The following is a 7,105-nucleotide window of genomic DNA, read 5'->3' as shown; positions in this document are numbered from 1 at the left end:
GACGGTGACTTAACAGGTCAAGGTGATGTGCACTTTAATAAAGACGGGTGATGTGTTCCCCGTGTACGAATCAAAGATGGGTGCCACGGGATAATTAAGGATGAGTGTTCCCATGTACGAGTCAAAGGTGGGTGATGTGTTCCCACGGTTACTAAAGAGGTGATGTGTTCCCCAGGTACGAATTAAAGGTGGGTGATGTGTTCCCCACGGGTAATTAAGTTGGGAGCTGTGTACTTCACGGGCAAGGTGTGAGAGCTAACCGTAAGATGTCCTAACATTAGAGGTGGGAGTTGTGTACCCCACGGGTGAATTAATGAACGTGTTATATGTTTGAATTACCGAGGATAAGTGAAACTGCTTGTTGTTAGAATGTTTGCAGGTCGATTGCGATTGATGGGTAATGTTATCTTGCCTTGCTATTACTGAAACCTATTTTTGAAACCTTTGTTTATTTTCGAGTGATCATGGATATCCTTACTTAGCCGTCGCGCTAACTACACTTCATTGTGTACTTTATCAGATGCAGTCTAGTGTGGGCTCTTGTAGCCCGACGGTGACTTAAGGATCAGGATGTGCCCAGTTAATAAAGACGGGTGATGTGTTCCCCGTGTACGAATCAAAGATGGGTGCCACGTGGATAATTAAGGATGTGTGATTGTTCCCATGTACGAGTCAAAGGTGGGTGATGTGTTCCCACGGTATTAGATGGTGATGTGTTCCCCAGGTACGAATTAAAGGTGGGTGATGTGTTCCCCACGGGTTTAAGTTGGGAGCTGTGTACTTCACGGGCAAGGTGTGAGAGCTAACCGTAAGATGTCCTAACATTAGAGGTGGGAGTTGTGTACCCCACGGGTGAATTAATGAACGTGTTATATGTTTGAATTACCGAGGATAAGTGAAACTGCTTGTTGTTAGAATGTTTGCAGGTCGATTGCGATTGATGGGTAATGTTATCTTGCCTTGCTATTACTGAAACCTATTTTTGAAACCTTTGTTTATTTTCGAGTGATCATGGATATCCTTACTTAGCCGTCGCGCTAACTACACTTCATTGTGTACTTTATCAGATGCAGTCTAGTGTGGGCTCTTGTAGCCCGACGGTGACTTAAGGAATCAAGGGTATGTGCCCACTAATAAAGACGGTGATGTGTTCCCCGTGTACGAATCAAAGATGGGTGCCACGTGGATAATTAAGGATGGTGTGTTTCCCCATGTACGAGTCAAAGGTGGGTGATGTGTTCCCACGGTTATTAGGGGTGATGTGTTCCCCAGGTACGAATTAAAGGTGGGTGATGTGTTCCCCACGGGTGATTAAGTTGGGAGCTGTGTACTTCACGGGCAAGGTGTGAGAGCTAACCGTAAGATGTCCTAACATTAGAGGTGGGAGTTGTGTACCCCACGGGTGAATTAATGAACGTGTTATATGTTTGAATTACCGAGGATAAGTGAAACTGCTTGTTGTTAGAATGTTTGCAGGTCGATTGCGATTGATGGGTAATGTTATCTTGCCTTGCTATTACTGAAACCTATTTTTGAAACCTTTGTTTATTTTCGAGTGATCATGGATATCCTTACTTAGCCGTCGCGCTAACTACACTTCATTGTGTACTTTATCAGATGCAGTCTAGTGTGGGCTCTTGTAGCCCGATTGGTCTCTCCTCATAGGTCAATGAATCATCCATCTCGAGCTCCTCCGGTTCTAACACATGGGATTCGTCAGGTACATACCGCTTGAGTTGAGAAATATGGAACACGTTATGTACTTTGTCAAGCTCAATCGGTAGGGCCAGTCGATAAGCTAGATTTCCGACCCTCTCTAGAATCTCGTAAGGTCCTATGTATCGAGGACTTAATTTTCCTTTCCTCCCAAATCTTTTTACTCCCTTAGTAGGTGAAACTTTCAGTAACACCTTCTCTCCAGCCTGATATTCCGTGAATTGTTGTTTCAAGTCGGCGTATGACTTCTGTCGATCCTGCGCGATTTTCATCCTTCCTTGAATTAATTTGATGGCTTCAATGGTCTCATGGAGATATTGCGGTCCAAGCGTGACGATGTCACTCTTATCATTCCAGCATAGAGGACTTCGACACTTTCGCCCATACAATGCCTCATAGGGTGACATCTTAATACTGGCGTGGTAGCTATTGTTATAGGAGAATTCTATTAAATCCAACTGTTCATCCCATGAACCCTGGAAGTCGAGTACGCAACCTCTGTGTTCATCCCATGAACCCTGGAAGTCGAGTACGCAACCTCTGAGCATGTCTTCCAGTGTTTGAATTGTTCGCTCCGTTTGACCATCAGTGGCGGGGTGAAAAGCCGTACTCAATTTGAGTTGAGTGCCCATTGCCGGGTGAAAAGCCGTACTCAATTTGAGTTGAGTGCCCATTGCCGCCTGTAACGCCGTACTCAATTTGAGTTGAGTGCCCATTGCCGCCTGTAACGTTCCCCAAAAACGTGATAGAAACCGTGAGTCTCTATCCGAAATGATATCTCGCGCCACCCCGTGGTGCTTAACCACATGCTTCACGTATGCTCTTGCTAATTTCTCCATTGACCACGTTTTGTTCATCGGAATGAATCTTGCGGTCTTGGTCAATCGATCGACAACGACCCAGACTTGGTCGTTCCCTGCCTTGGTTCTAGGCAATCCTCCCACGAAATCCATAGAGATTGAATCCCACTTCCACTGCGGGATTTCCAATGGTTGTAATAATCCTTTGGGTCTACTCCTCTCTGCCTTGACCCTTTGGCAGTTCCAGCACTTCGCCACGAATTCAGCTACATCGTTTTTCATGCCCGACCACCAGAAGTTTTGTTTCAAGTCCTTATACAACTTATCTCCACCAGGATGAACTGAGTAAGGCGTGTAGTGGCCTTCTTTCATTATTTGCTCCATTATCTTCTTACACCCTTTTGGTATCACCCATCTACTTTGGAATCTCACACTTCCATCTGGGTGCAATTCGAATGGCCCATGTTTTCCGTCGACCATCTTTTCCTTGATGTTTTCCACCCAACTATCCTCTTCTTGTGCTCGTTCGATCTCTTCAAATAGGGTTGGAGTAGCCGACATGTAATATAACCTTTCCTCCTGCTCCTTTTGATCGCTCATTTTTACCTCCAGATTGAGTCCTTGAAACTCCTCACATAGCTGCTCGAGTAATATCCAAAGAGCATGGCTCGTCTTTCGGCTTAAGGCGTCAGCCACTTTATTTGCCTTGCCCTCGTGATATTGAATTTCCAAGTCATAATCCTTGATCAATTCCAACCATCTCCTTTGTCTTAAATTGAGATCTCTCTGAGTGAAGATGTACTTTAAACTCTTGTGATCTGTATAGACTTTGCAGGAAATTCCATAGAGATAGTGCCGCCAACTTTTGAGAGCGAATACCACTGCTGCTAGTTCCAAGTCGTGCGTCGGGTAGTTAGCCTCGTGAGTTTTCAATTGCCGAGAAGCATATGCTATTACCCTTCCATTTTGCATGAGGACGCATCCTAGTCCCTTGTGAGACGCGTCGGTGTACAGCTCATAGCCTTCTGTTCCGACAGGTAGAGTCAATACCGGAGCGGTGGTCAATCTCTTCTTGAGCTCTTGGAATGCCTGCTCGCATTCCTTACTCCAACTATACTTAGTTGTTTTCTTGAGTAAACTCGTCAGTGGTCTTGCTATCCTTGAGAAGTCTTGAACGAATCGCCGATAGTAACCTGCCAAACCTAAGAAGCTGCGGATTTCGGTAACTGACTTGGGCGCTTCCCATTCGACTACCGCTCGTATCTTGGTTGGATCCACCCTTATTCCTTCCTCGGTGATAACGTGACCGAGAAATGCGACTTCTCTTTTCCAAAATTCACACTTCGAGAGTTTTGCGAAAAGTTTCCTTTCTCTCAGTGTTCGCAACACTGTTCTGAGGTGTTCCTCGTGTTCCTTCGTGGTCTTAGAGTAGACTAAGATGTCATCTATGAAGGCGACGACGAATTTATCTAAGTACGGAAGGAAGATCCGGTTCATCAAGTCCATAAAAGTTCCTGGAGCGTTGGTCACTCCGAATGGCATGACTGTGAACTCGTAGTGCCCGTACCTTGTTCGAAATGCTGTTTTAGGTACGTCTTCTTTCACTACCCGCACTTGATGGTACCCTGACCGTAGGTCGATCTTTGAGAACACACCCGCTCCTTTCAACTGATCGAATAAATCATCGATCCTGGGCAAAGGGTACTTGTTCTTTACTGTGACTCGGTTGAGTTCCCTGTAGTCGATGCACAGTCGCAAGCTTCCATCTTTCTTTTTCACGAACAACACCGGTGCACCCCAAGGTGATACGCTTGGTCTAATAAATCCTTTCTCCAACAACTCTTCCAATTGTGCCTTTAATTCCTCCATCTCCTTGGGAGCCATGCGGTAAGGCGCTCTTGAGATGGGTGAGGTGCCTGGTACAAGATCGATGGTGAACTCCACTTCTCTTTCTGGTGGCATCTCGGTGAGGTCGTCAGGGAATTCGCGCACTATTGAGATTCTATCTATCTCGAGTTCCCTTACTTCGGCGTCTTGTATCAAACAGAGATATGCTTCGCACCCCTGGCGAACGCATTTCCTCAACCCTTGCATTGTTAACAACCGTGGCTCGGGTTGTTTGTCAACTCCTCGGTAGGATATTCTCTTTCCCTTCGGTCCTTGAAGTACAACCTTTCGTTCGTTACATACGATCTGAGCCTTGTACTTATCCAGCCAATCCATTCCGAGTACGACATCGAGGCCTTCGAGTTCGAAACGAATGAGACTTCCGGGACAGTTAAATCCTGCTATTTCTATTGCAACGTCATCGTAACCATCCTTACAGGATATTATTACTCCTGAAGCTGTTGCGACGTTGAGGTTTAACTTGGCCGTAGGCCTTAACTTTAGTTTATCAGCGAATGCAGAGGATATAAATGAATTGGTAGCCCCAGTATCAAATAGGACTAATCCGAGTACTGAGTTTATGGGGAATGTACCAGTTACGGCGTCGCTAGCCTGAGCCTGAGCGCTATTGACGACGTAGATCCTACCCTGTTTTTCTCCGCTGCTCTCTCCCACCACCTACTTTCCCTTGTGGTTAGACCCGGGCGTGGCATTTACTGGATTCCCAGATTGAAAGTTCGTCGTTTGACCTCTGGCTCCTACGGGGTTCCAACCGTTATTCCCGTTGAATCTCCGTCCTTGATTCTCATTCTGCAGGGGCTTTTGGGGACTGCCTCCTTGACTTTGGCACTGAGCAGCCTTGTGCCCGACGATACCGCACCGATAACACTTAATCCTAACTCCCTGACAGTTTTCCCCGGGGTGATTCCTCCCACACCTCGGGCAAGCAAAACGCTTTCCTTTATCGAATCCTCCTCTCCCTTGCACTGTGTTAAGCTTTCCTTTATCGAATCCTCCTCTCCCTTGCACTGTGTTAATGCCGCCCTGATTGGCCTTCTTGTTTCCCGCCTGAGTGTTAATGCCGCCCTGATTGGCCTTCTTGTTTCCCGCCTGAAACTTAAAGCCGCCCTGATTGGCCTTCTTGTTTCCCGCCTGAAACTTCCGAGAGTTGTCGTCGGCCTTCCTCTTGTTTCGGCCATAGGCTTCCTGTTGGTCCAGGTAAACCTGATAATGATCCGACGCTCTGTCATAGGCCTCCTTCAATGTTGCGCACATGAAAGGCGCGATCATCCCTCTTACACTCCAGTCCAATCCTCGAACAAACCTCCTTGCTTTACTCGCCTCATCCGGCACGATTTCCTGGGCAAACCGCATCAGCTCGACATACTGGTCGTAGTATTCTTGGATGGTTGCTCCTTTCTGTTTCAGCCGTAGGAATTCCTCACACTTAATTCCCTTAATGCGCTCAGTATAGAACTGCTCCCTTAACTCCACCCTAAATTCCTCCCAACCGAAAGCTGGGTCTTGCAGGAGAGTTGGTCCAACTGTCGCCCACCAATTGTCGGCAGCTTTTGTCAGATAATACACTGCCGAGGGCACTCGCTGGTTCGCAGGGCAGTTCACTGCGTTGAGTAACTTATCGAAGGTTCGGATCCACTCCTCCAGAATCACCGGATCCTTTTCGCCCGCGTAGTATGGTGGTTGTCGGCTGGCTATCGCCTTGGCATAGTCTACTCTTAGTTGCCCTTGATGTTGGGTTTGAGCTTGCTAAGCCAGCATCAACTCAGCCATCCTCTCCATGGCTTGAACCATTCGATCTATTGCCGAGAGATTATTCTCGTTCTCCGCAGGTGCATTACGTCTTGGTGGCATCTTCGCTGAACGATGATCCCAAGTTAGTATTCAAGGTTTGAAAGTCTTCTCGGGATTAGTTAGCTAAGCAGCTAGTATAGCACCTACTCAAGTTTTATATAGTTCTTCCTAATATTCGCCTTCATCATACCCTCTAAGCGAGGGTCTCGACAAGCGTATTAATAACTAGCGCATCATGCTAGAATGTCTATCCATAATAGATTAAGTAAACACATGCAAGAAAGCACAGATAACTATCATATCATTTCACTATCAGAATCATAAGATTCTGCGGGGTAAGAATTGAAATGCCCCTTCTCATGCGACCTGACCTCCGTTCCAGCTCTGCTCTGATCTTGTACTCGCCGAATCGTAACAATGATTTAGATCAGCCTTAACAACCTAAGCTGACTTTGAAACTGGGCTGACTCGAATTAAAGTTTGATTTAGAATTCTGATTCGAAAAGAATTTGAATCAGGCTTTGACTCGAAACAGGGCTCTGATACCAACTTGTAACACCCCGGCTCCGCTATACCGTACATCCGGAGTAGTTACCGCCACACCTAGACTGAACCCAGCCGAAACCATGCGGAGTTCACTCTAGGTGCACAGGCTAAGGGAAAGGACCATGCGGAGTTCACTCTAGGTGCACAGGCTAAGGGAAAGGAATACCAATTCTTCACTCTAGGTGCACAGGCTAAGGGAAAGGAATACCAATTCACATCATCACCATCACAGGCTAAGGGAAAGGAATACCAATTCACATCATCACCATCACTCGATATAACTTCATATATAGATGCATAGATAAGCAAAAGGGGGTAGCTGCACTAGCGACCACTATATACAA

Source organism: Ipomoea triloba, chromosome 2 (genome assembly GCF_003576645.1).
Source record: "Ipomoea triloba cultivar NCNSP0323 chromosome 2, ASM357664v1".
Taxonomy (NCBI): domain Eukaryota; kingdom Viridiplantae; phylum Streptophyta; class Magnoliopsida; order Solanales; family Convolvulaceae; genus Ipomoea; species Ipomoea triloba.
This window is presented reverse-complemented; position numbering follows the sequence as displayed.